At 46.4% G+C, this 12,569-nt stretch overlaps 2 non-coding genes across 2 annotated transcripts; both read right to left on the bottom strand.

Annotated features, from left to right (window-relative positions):
• Positions 1 to 3,263: 3,263 nt before the first annotated feature.
• TRNAL-CAA (transfer RNA leucine (anticodon CAA)) lies at positions 3,264 to 3,336 on the bottom strand. The gene has a single exon. It is a non-coding gene; the product is annotated as a tRNA-Leu (tRNA).
• A 3,208-nt stretch (positions 3,337 to 6,544) lies between these two features.
• On the bottom strand, positions 6,545 to 6,617 carry TRNAL-CAA (transfer RNA leucine (anticodon CAA)). Its single transcript has one exon. It is a non-coding gene; the product is annotated as a tRNA-Leu (tRNA).
• Positions 6,618 to 12,569: the final 5,952 nt, after the last annotated feature.

The raw sequence follows: 12,569 nt of genomic DNA, 5'->3' as shown, positions 1-12,569 counted from the left end.
CGAACCCACAACCTTCGCATTTCGCGTGCGATGCTCTTCCAATTGAGCTACCGCGCCGCCGTTTTCCCATCCATTTCTTGGGTATTTATGTGTCCAATAGTAGAAACCTTTTAGTGTTAGCCAGCGCCACCACTCACAGACTTTGGCGGCGGACGTGGAAGGTCCTTGTTGCCGCAGGCGTCACGAGAACGTGGTCTTTTCGGGTGACGGCAACTGGTCAATAAACCCACATATGCTACCTGAAGGCATCACTGTTGCCGGATTCGAGACCCTCGTTATGTAATAAACGAGAAGAAAGGGGGTTAACCGAGCGGCCTGATTTTTACTAGTCATATCATAAGAAGCCAACAAACACTGACACCAAGGACAACATAGGGGAAATTATTTGTGCTTAATAAACGAACTAAAGAAACTATAAATTAATGGAAATTAAAGTGGATGAAAAAACAACTTGCCGCAGGTAGGAACCGCACGCACAGCCTTCGCATTTTGAGTGCGATGCTCTACCAATTGAGCTACCGCGCCGCCGTTTTCCCATCCACTTTCTTGGGTATTTGTGTGTCCTATAGTAGAAACTTGGGAGTGTTAGCCAGCGCCATCACTTACAGACCTTGGCGGCGTGCGTGGAACGTCCTTGTTGCCGCAGGCTTCACGAGAACGTGATCTTTTCGGGTGACGGCAACTGGTCAATAAACCCACATATGCTACCTGAAGGCATCAATGTTGCCGGATTCGAGCCGCTTGTTTTGTAATAAACGAGAAGAAAGGGGGTTAACCGAGGGGCCTCATTTTTATTAATCATATCATAAGAAGCCAACAAACACTGACACCAAGGACAACATAGGTGAAATTATTTGTGCTTAATAAATGAAATGAAGAAGCGATAAATTATGGAAACTAAAGTGGATGAAAAAACAACTTGCCGCCGGTGCGAAGCGAACCCACAACCTTCGCATTTCGCGTGCGGTGCTCTACCAATTGAGCTACCGCGCCGCCGTATTCCCATCCACTTTCTTGGGTATTTATGTGTCCTATACTAGAAACTTGGGAGTGTTAGCCAGCGCCACCACTTACAGACCTTGGCGGCGTGCGTGGAACGTCCTTGTTGCCGCAGGCGTCACGAGAACGTGATCTTTTCGGGTGACGGCAACTGGTCAATAAACCCACATATGCTACCTGAAGGCATCACTGTTGCCGGATTCGAGACCCTCGTTATGTAATAAACGAGAAGAAAGGGGGTTAACCGAGCGGCCCGATATTTACTAGACATATCATAAGAAGCCAACAAACACTGACACCAAGGACTACATAGGGGAAATTACTTGTGCTTAATAAATGAAATAAAGAAACGATAAATTTTTGGAAATTAAAGTGGATGAAAAAACAACTTGCCGCCGGTGGGAAGCGAACCCACAACCTTCGCATTTCGCGTGCGATGCTCTACCAATTGAGCTATACGCCGCCGTTTTCCCATCCTCTTTCTTGGGTGTTTATGTGTCCTATAGTAGAAACCTGGGAGTGTTAGCCAACGCCACCACTCACAGACCTTGGCAGCGGACGTGGAATGTCCTTGTTGCCGCAGGCGTAACGAGAACGTGATCTTTTTGGGTGAGGGCAACTGGTCAATAAACCCACATATGCTACCTGAAGGCATCAATGTTGCCGCATTCGAGACCCTCGTTACGTAATAAAGGAGAAGAAAGGTTGTTAACCGAGGGGCCCGATTTTTATTAATCATATCACAAGAAGCCAACAAACACTGACCCCAAGGACAACATAGGGGAAATTACTTGTGCTTAATAAATGAAATAAAGAAACGATTAATTAATGGAAAATATAGTGGATGAATAAACAACTTGCCGCAGGCTGGAACCGAACCCACAACCTTCGCATTTCGCGTGCGATGCTCTACCAATTGAGCTACCGCGCCGCCGTTTTCCCATACACTTTCTTGGGTATTTGTGTGTCCTATAGTAGAAACTTGGGAGTGTTAGCCAGCGCCATCACTTACAGACCTTGGCGGCGGACGTGCAACGTCCTTGTTGCCGCAGGCGTCACGAGAACGTGATCTTTTCGGGTGACGGCAACTGGTCAATAAACCCACATATGCTACCTGAAGGCATCACTGTTGCCGGATTCGAGACCCTCGTTATATAATAAACGAGAAGAAAGGGGGTTAACCGAGGGGCCTCATTTTTACTAGTCATATCATAAGACGCCAACAAACACTGACACCAAGGACAACATAGGGGAAATTACTTGTGCCTAATAAATGAAATTAAGAAACGATAATTAATGGAAAATAAAGTGGATGAATAAACAACTTGCTGCGGGTGGGAACAGGACCCACAACCTTCGCATTTCGCGTGAGACACTCTACCAATTGAGCTACCACGCCGCCGTTTTCCCATCCACTTTCTTGGGTATTTAGGTGTCCTATACTAGAAACCTGGGAGTGTTAGCCAGCGCCACCACTCACAGAACTTGGCGGCGGACGTGGAACCTCCTTGTTGCCGCAGGCGTCACGAGAACGTGGTCTTTTTGGTTGAAGGCAACTGCTCAATAAACCCACATATGCTACCTGAAGGCATCAATGTTGCCGGATTCGAGACCCTCGTTATGTAATAAACGAGAAGAAAGGGGGTTAACCGAGCGGCCCGATTTTTACTAGTCATCACATAAGAAGCCAACAAACACTGACACCAAGGACAACATAGGGGAAATTACTTGTGCTTAATAAATTAAAAAAGGAAACGATAAATTATTGGAAATTAAAGTGGATGAATAAACAACTTGCCGCAGGTGGGAACCGAACCCACAACCTTCGCATTTCGCGTGCGATGCTCTTCCAATTGAGCTACCGCGCCGCCGTTTTCCCATCCACTTTCTTGGGTATTTGTGTGTCCTATAGTAGAAACTTGGGAGTGTTAGCCAGCGCCATCACTTACAGACCTTGGCGGCGGACGTGGAACGTCCTTGTTGCCGCAGGCGTCACGAGAACGTGATTTTTTCGGGTGACGGCAACTGGTCAATAAACCCACATATGCTACCTGAAGGCATCACTGTTGCCGGATTCGAGACCCTCGTTATGTAATAAACGAGAAGAAAGGGGGTTAACCGAGCGGCCCGATTTTTACTAGTCATATCATAAGAAGCCAACAAACACTGACACCAAGGACAACATAGGGGAAATTATTTGTGCTTAATAACTGAACTAAAGAAACTATAAATTAATGGAAATTAAAGTGGATGAAAAAACAACTTGCCGCAGGTAGGAACCGCACCCACAGCCTTCGCATTTTGAGTGCGATGCTCTACCAATTGAGCTACCGCGCCGCCGTTTTCCCATCCACTTTCTTGGGTATTTGTGTGTCCTATAGTAGAAACTTGGGAGTGTTCGCCAGCGCCACCACTCACAGACTTTGGCGGCGGACGTGGAACGTCCTTGTTGCCGCAGGCGTCACGAGAACGTGATCTTTTCGGGTGACGGCAACTGGTCAATAAACCCACATATGCTACCTGAAGGCATCACTGTTGCCGGATTCGAGACCCTCGTTATGTAATAAACGAGAAGAAAGGGGGTTAACCGAGGGGCCTCATTTTTACTAGTCATATCATAAGACGCCAACAAACACTGACACCAAGGACAACATAGGGGAAATTACTTGTGCCTAATAAATGAAATTAAGAAACGATAATTAATGGAAAATAAAGTGGATGAATAAACAACTTGCTGCGGGTGGGAACAGGACCCACAACCTTCGCATTTCGCGTGAGACACTCTACCAATTGAGCTACCACGCCGCCGTTTTCCCATCCACTTTCTTGGGTATTTAGGTGTCCTATACTAGAAACCTGGGAGTGTTAGCCAGCGCCATCACTTACAGACCTTGGCGGCGTGCGTGGAACGTCCTTGTTGCCGCAGGCTTCACGAGAACGTGATCTTTTCGGGTGACGGCAACTGGTCAATAAACCCACATATGCTACCTGAAGGCATCAATGTTGCCGGATTCGAGCCCCTTGTTTTGTAATAAACGAGAAGAAAGGGGGTTAACCGAGGGGCCTCATTTTTATTAATCATATCATCAGAAGCCAACAAACACTGACACCAAGGACAACATAGGGGAAAGTATTTGTGCTTAATAAATTAAAAAATGAAACGATAAATTATTGGAAAATAAAGTGGATGAATAAACAACTTGCCGCAGGTGGGAACCGAACCCACAACCTTCGCATTTCGCGTGCGATACTCTTCCAATTGAGCTACCACGCCGCCGTTTTCCCATCCACTTTCTTGGGTATTTGTGTGTCCTATAGTAGAAACTTGGGAGTGTTCGCCAGCGCCACCACTCACAGACTTTGGCGGCGGACGTGGAACGTCCTTGTTGCCGCAGGCGTCACGAGAACGTGATCTTTTCGGGTGACGGCAACTGGTCAATAAACCCACATATGCTACCTGAAGGCATCACTGTTGCCGGATTCGAGACCCTCGTTATGTAATAAACGAGAAGAAAGGGGGTTAACCGAGCGGCCCGATTTTTACTAGTCATATCATAAGAAGCCAACAAACACTGACACCAAGGACAACATAGGGGAAATCACTTGTGCTTAATAAATGAAAAAAAGAAACGATAAATTATTGGAAATTAAAGTGGATGAAAATACAACTTGCCGCAGGTGGGAACCGAACCAACAACCTTCACATTTCGCGTGCGATACTCCACCAATTGAGCTACACGCCGCCGTTTTCCCATCCTCTTTCTTGGGTGTTTATGTGTCCTATAGTAGAAACCTGGGAGTGTTAGCCAACGCCACCACTCACAGACCTTGGCAGCGGACGTGGAATGTCCTTGTTGCCGCAGGCGTAACGAGAACGTGATCTTTTTGGGTGAGGGCAACTGGTCAATAAACCCACATATGCTACCTGAAGGCATCAATGTTGCGGCATTCGAGACCCTCGTTACGTAATAAAGGAGAAGAAAGGTTGTTAACCGAGGGGCCCGATTTTTATTAATCATATCACAAGAAGCCAACAAACACTGACACCAAGGACAACATAGGGGAAATTACTTGTGCTTAATAAATGAAATAAAGAAACGATAAATTAATGGAAAATATAGTGGATGAATAAACAACTTGCCGCAGGTGGGAACCGAACCCACAACCTTCGCATTTCGCGTGCGATGCTCTACCAATTGAGCTACCGCGCCGCCGTTTTCCCATCCACTTTCTTGGGTATTTATGTGTCCTATAGTAGAAACCTGGGAGTGTTAGCCAGCGCCACCACTCACAGAACTTGGCGGCGGTCGTGGAACGTCCTTGTTGCCGCAGGCGTGATGAGAACGTGATCTTTTTTGGTGAAGGCAACTGCTCAATAAACCCACATATGCTACCTGAAGGCATCAATGTTGCCGGATTCGAGACCCTCGTTATGTAATAAACGAGAAGAAAGGGGGTTAACCGAGCGGCCCGATTTTTACTAGTCATATCATAAGAAGCCAACAAACACTGACACCAAGGACACCATAGGGAAAATCACTTGTGGTTAATAAATGAAAAAAAGAAACGATAAATTAACGGAAAATAAAGTGCATGAATAAACAACTTGCCGCAGGAGGAAACCGAAACCAAAACCTTCGCATTTCGCGTGCGATGCTCTACCAATTGAGCAACCGCGCCGCCGTATTCCCATCCACTTTCTTGGGTATTTATGTGTCCTATACTAGAAACTTGGGAGTGTTAGCCAGCGCCACCACTTACAGACCTTGGCGGCGTGCGTGGAACGTCCTTGTTGCCGCAGGCGTCACGAGAACGTGATCTTTTTGGGTGAAGGCAACTGGTCAATAAACCCACATATGCTACCTGAAGGCATCAATGTTGCCGCATTCGAGACCCTCGTTATGTAATAAATGAGAAGAAAGGGGGTTAACCGAGGGGCCCGATTTTTATTATTCCTATCACAAGAAGCCAACAAACACTGATTCCAAGGACAACATAGGGAAAATTACTTGTGCTTAATAAATTAAAAAAGGAAACGATAAATTATTGGAAAATAAAGTGGATGAATAAACAACTTGCCGCAGGTGGGAACCGAACCCACAACCTTCGCATTTCGCGTGCGATGCTCTTCCAATTGAGCTACCGCGCCGCCGTTTTCCCATCCACTTTCTTGGGTATTTGTGTGTCCTATAGTAGAAACTTGGGAGTGTTAGCCAGCGCCATCACTTACAGACCTTGGCGGCGGACGTGGAACGTCCTTGTTGCCGCAGGCGTCACGAGAACGTGATCTTTTCGGGTGACGGCAACTGGTCAATAAACCCACATATGCTACCTGAAGGCATCACTGCTGCCGGATTCGAGACCCTCGTTATGTAATAAACGAGAAGAAAGGGGGTTAACCGAGCGGCCCGATTTTTACTAGTCATATCATAAGAAGCCAACAAACACTGACACCAAGGACAACATAGGGGAAATTATTTGTGCTTAATAACTGAACTAAAGAAACTATAAATTAATGGAAATTAAAGTGGATGAAAAAACAACTTGCCGCAGGTAGGAACCGCACCCACAGCCTTCGCATTTTGAGTGCGATGCTCTACCAATTGAGCTACCGCGCCGCCGTTTTCCCATCCACTTTCTTGGGTATTTGTGTGTCCTGTAGTAGAAACTTGGGAGTGTTAGCCAGCGCCATCACTTACAGACCTTGGCGGCGTGCGTGGAACGTCCTTGTTGCCGCAGGCTTCACGAGAACGTGATCTTTTCGGGTGACGGCAACTGGTCAATAAACCCACATATGCTACCTGAAGGCATCAATGTTGCCGGATTCGAGCCCCTTGTTTTGTAATAAACGAGAAGAAAGGGGGTTAACCGAGGGGCCTCATTTTTATTAATCATATCATCAGAAGCCAACAAACACTGACACCAAGGACAACATAGGGGAAATTATTTGTGCTTAATAAATTAAAAAAGGAAACGATAAATTATTGGAAAATAAAGTGGATGAATAAACAACTTGCCGCAGGTGGGAACCGACCCCACAACCTTCGCATTTCGCGTGCGATGCTCTTCCAATTGAGCTACCGCGCCGCCGTTTTCCCATCCACTTTCTTGGGTATTTGTGTGTCCTATAGTAGAAACTTGGGAGTGTTAGCCAGCGCCACCACTCACAGACTTTGGCGGCGGACGTCGAACGTCCTTGTTGCCGCAGGCGTCACGAGAACGTGATCTTTTCGGGTGACGGCAACTGGTCAATAAACCCACATATGCTACCTGAAGGCATCACTGTTGCCGGATTCGAGACCCTCGTTATGTAATAAACGAGAAGAAAGGGGGTTAACCGAGCGGCCCGATTTTTATTAATCATATCACAAGAAGCCAACAAACACTGACACCAAGGACAACATAGGGGAAATTACTTGTGCTTAATAAATGAAATAAAGAAACGATAAATTAATGGAAAATATAGTGGATGAATAAACAACTTGCCGCAGGTGGGAACCGACCCCACAACCTTCGCATTTCGCGTGCGATGCTCTTCCAATTGAGCTACCGCGCCGCCGTTTTCCCATCCACTTTCTTGGGTATTTGTGTGTCCTATAGTAGAAACTTGGGAGTGTTAGCCAGCGCCACCACTCACAGACTTTGGCGGCGGACGTCGAACGTCCTTGTTGCCGCAGGCGTCACGAGAACGTGATCTTTTCGGGTGACGGCAACTGGTCAATAAACCCACATATGCTACCTGAAGGCATCACTGTTGCCGGACTCGCGACCCTCGTTATGTAATAAACGAGAAGAAAGGGGGTTAACCGAGCGGCCCGATTTTTATTAATCATATCACAAGAAGCCAACAAACACTGACACCAAGGACAACATAGGGGAAATTACTTGTGCTTAATAAATGAAATAAAGAAACGATAAATTAATGGAAAATATAGTGGATGAATAAACAACTTGCCGCAGGTGGGAACCGAACCCACAACCTTCGCATTTCGCGTGCGATGCTCTACCAATTGAGCTACCGCGCCGCCGTTTTCCCATCCACTTTCTTGGGTATTTATGTGTCCTATAGTAGAAACCTGGGAGTGTTAGCCAGCGCCACCACTCACAGAACTTGGCGGCGGACGTGGAACGTCCTTGTTGCCGCAGGCGTGATGAGAACGTGATCTTTTTTGGTGAAGGCAACTGCTCAATAAACCCACATATGCTACCTGAAGGCATCAATGTTGCCGGATTCGAGACCCTCGTTATGTAATAAACGAGAAGAAAGGGGGTTAACCGAGGGGCCCGATTTTTATTAGTCACATCATAAGAAGCCAACAAACACTGACACCAAGGACAACATAGGGGAAATTACTTGTGCCTAATAAATGAAATAAAGAAACGAAAAATTAATGAAAATTAAAGTGGGTGAATAAACAACTTGCCGCAGGTGGGAACCGAACCCACAACCTTCGCATTTCGCGTGCGATGCTCTACCAATTGAGCTACCGCGCCGCCGTTTTCCTATCCACTTTCTTGGGTATTTATGTGTCCAATAGTAGAAACCTGGGAGTGTTAGCCAGCACCACCACTCACAGAACTTGGCGGCGGACGTGGAACGTCCTTGTTGCCGCAGGCGTCACGAGAACGTGATCTTTTTGGGTGAAGGCAACTGCTCAATAATCCCACAGATGCTACCTGAAGGCGTCATTGTTGCCGGATTCGAGACCCTCGTTATGTAATAAACGAGAAGAAAGGGGGTTAACCGAGCGGCCCGATTTTTACTAGTCATATCATAAGAAGCCAACAAACACTGACACCAAGGACACCATAGGGGAAATCACTTGTGGTTAATAAATGAAAAAAAGAAACGATAAATTAACGGAAAATAAAGTGCATGAATAAACAACTTGCCGCAGGTGGAAACCGCAACCAAAACCTTCGCATTTCGCGTGCGATGCTCTACCAATTGAGCAACCGCGCCGCCGTTTTCCCATCCAATTTCTTGGGTATTTATGTGTCCTATAGTAGAAACCTGGGAGTGTTAGCCAGCGCCACCACTCACAGAACTTGGCGGCGGACGTGGAACGTCCTTGTTGCCGCAGGCGTTATGAGAACGTGATCTTTTTGGTGAAGGCAACTGCTCAATAAACCAACATATGCTACCTGAAGACATCAATGTTGCCGGATTCGAGACCCTCGTTATGTAATAAACGAGAAGAAAGGGGGTTAACCGATCGGCCCGATTTTTACTAGTCATATCATAAGAAGCCAACAAACACTGACACCAAGGACACCATAGGGGAAATCACTTGTGGTTAATAAATGAAAAAAAGAAACGATAAATTAACGGAAAATAAAGTGAATGAATAAACAACTTGCCGCAGGTGGAAACCGAACCCAAAACCTTCGCATTTCGCGTGCGATGCTCTACCAATTGAGCAACCGCGCCGCCGTTTTCCCATCCACTTTCTTGGGTATTTATGTGTCCTATAGGAGAAACCTGGGAGTGTTAGCCCGCGCCACCACTCACAGAACTTGGCGGCGGACGTGGAACGTCCTTGTTGCCGCAGGCGTCACGAGAACGTGATCTTTTTGGGTGAAGGCAACTGCTCAATAAACCCACATATGCTACCTGAAGGCGTCATTGTTGCCGGATTCGAGACTCTCGTTATGTAATAAACGAGAAGAAAGGGGGTTAACCGAGGGGCCCGATTTTTATTAGTTAATCATAAGAAGCCAACAAACACTGACACCAAGGACAACATGGGGGAAATTACTTGTGCCTAATAAATGAAATAAAGAAACGATAAATTAATAGAAATTAAAGTGGATGAAAAAACAACTTGCCGCAGGTTGGAACCGAACCCACAACCTTCGCATTTCGCGTGCGATACTCTACCAATTGAGCTGCCACGCCGCCGTTTTCCCATCCACTTTCTTGGGTATTTATGTGTCCTATAGTAGAAACCTGGGAGTGTTAGCCAGCGCCACCACACACAAACCTTGGCGGTGGACGTGGAACGTCCTTGTTGCCGCAGGCGTCACGAGAACGTGATCTTTTTGGGTGAAGGCAACTGCTCAATAAACCCACATATGCTACCTGAAGGCATCAATGTTGCCGGATTCGAGAACATCGTCATGTAATAAATGAGAAGAAAGGGGGTTAACCGAGGGGCCCGATTTTTATTATTCCTATCACAAGAAGCCAACAAACACTGATTCCAAGGACAACATAGGGGAAATTGCTTGTGCTTAATATATGAAATAAAGAAACGAAAAATAATGGAAAATATAGTGGATGAATAAACAACTTGCCGCAGGTGGGAACCGAACCCACAACCTTCGCATTTCGCGTGCAATGCTCTACCAATTGAGCTACCGCGCCGCCGTTTTCCCATCCACTTTCTTGGGTATTTATGTGTGCAATAGTAGAAACCTGGGAGTGTTAGCCAACGCCACCACTCACAGACCTTGGCGGCGGACGTGGAATGTCCTTGTTGCCGCAGGCGTAACGAGAACGTGATCTTTTTGGGTGAAGGCAACTGGTCAATAAACCCACATATGCTACCTGAAGGCATCACTGTTGCCGGATTCGAGACCCTCGTTATGTAATAAACGAGAAGAAAGGGGGTTAACCGGGCGGCCCGATTTTTACTAGTCATCTCATAAGAAGCCAACAAACACTGACACCATGGACAACATAGGGGAAATTACTTGTGCTTAATAAATAAAAAAAGGAAACGATAAATTATTGGAAAATAAAGTGGATGAATAAACAACTTGCCGCAGGTGGGAACCGAACCCACAACCTTCGCATTTCGCGTGCGATGCTCTTCCAAATGAGCTACCGCGCCGCCGTTTTCCCATCCACTTTCTTGGGTATTTATGTGTCCAATAGTAGAAACCTGGTAGTGTTAGCCAGCGCCACCACTCACAGACTTTGGGACGGACGTGGAACGTCCTTGTTGCCGCAGGCGTCACGAGAACGTGATCTTTTCGGGTGACGCAACTGGTCAATAAACCCACATATGCTACCTGAAGGCATCACTGTTGCCGGATTCGAGACCCTCGTTATGTAATAAACGAGAAGAAAGGGGGTTAACCGAGCGGCCCGATTTTTACTAGTCATATCATAAGAAGCCAACAAACACTGACACCAAGGACAACATAGGGGAAATTATTTGTGCTTAATAAATGAACTAAAGAAACTATAAATTAAAGGAAAATAAAGTGGATGAAAAAACAACTTGCCGCAGGTAAGAACCGCACCCACAGCCTTCGCATTTTGAGTGCGATGCTCTACTAATTGAGCTACCGCGCCGCCGTTTTCCCATCCACTTTCTTGGGTATTTGTGTGTCCTATAGTAGAAACTTGGGAGTGTTAGCCAGCGCCATCACTTACAGACCTTGGCGGCGTGCGTGGAACGTGCTTGTTGCCGCAGGCTTCACGAGAACGTGATCTTTTCGGGTGACGGCAACTGGTCAATAAACCCACATATGCTACCTGAAGGCATCAATGTTGCCGGATTCGAGCCCCTTGTTTTGTAATAAACGAGAAGAAAGGGGGTTAACCGAGGGGCCTCATTTTTATTAATCATATGATAAGAAGCCAACAAACACTGACACCAAGGACAACATAGGGGAAATTATTTGTGCTTAATAAATGAAATGAAGAAGCGATAAATTATGGAAACTAAAGTGGATGAAAAAACAACTTGCCGCCGGTGGGAAGCGAACCCACAACCTTCGCATTTCGCGTGCGATGCTCTACCAATTGAGCTACTGCGCCGCCGTATTCCCATCCACTTTCTTGGGTATTTATGTGTCCTATACTAGAAACTTGGGAGTGTTAGCCAGCGCCACCACTTACAGACCTTGGCGGCGTGCGTGGAACGTCCTTGTTGCCGCAGGCGTCACGAGAACGTGATCTTTTCGGGTGACGGCAACTGGTCAATAAACCCACATATGCTACCTGAAGGCATCACTGTTGCCGGATTCGAGACCCTCGTTATGTAATAAACGAGAAGAAAGGGGGTTAACCGAGCGGCCCGATTTTTACTAGTCATATCATAAGAAGCCAACAAACACTGACACCAAGGACAACATAGGGGAAATCACTCTTGCTTAATAAATGAAAAATAGAAACGATAAATTATTGGAAATTAAAGTGGATGAAAATACAACTTGCCGCAGGTGGGAACCGAACCAACAACCTTCACATTTCGCGTGCGATACTCCACCAATTGAGCTACACGCCGCCGTTTTCCCATCCTCTTTCTTGGGTGTTTATGTGTCCTATAGTAGAAACCTGGGAGTGTTAGCCAACGCCACCACTCACAGACCTTGGCAGCGGACGTGGAATGTCCTTGTTGCCGCAGGCGTAACGAGAACGTGATCTTTTTGGGTGAGGGCAACTGGTCAATAAACCCACATATGCTACCTGAAGGCATCAATGTTGCCGCATTCGAGACCCTCGTTACGTAATAAAGGAGAATAAAGGTTGTTAACCGAGGGGCCCGATTTTTATTAATCATATCACAAGAAGCCAACAAACACTGACACCAAGGACAACATAGGGGAAATTACTT

This window comes from Dermacentor andersoni, chromosome 7 (genome assembly GCF_023375885.2).
Source record: "Dermacentor andersoni chromosome 7, qqDerAnde1_hic_scaffold, whole genome shotgun sequence".
Lineage (NCBI taxonomy): Eukaryota > Metazoa > Arthropoda > Arachnida > Ixodida > Ixodidae > Dermacentor > Dermacentor andersoni.
This window is presented reverse-complemented; position numbering and strand designations above follow the sequence as displayed.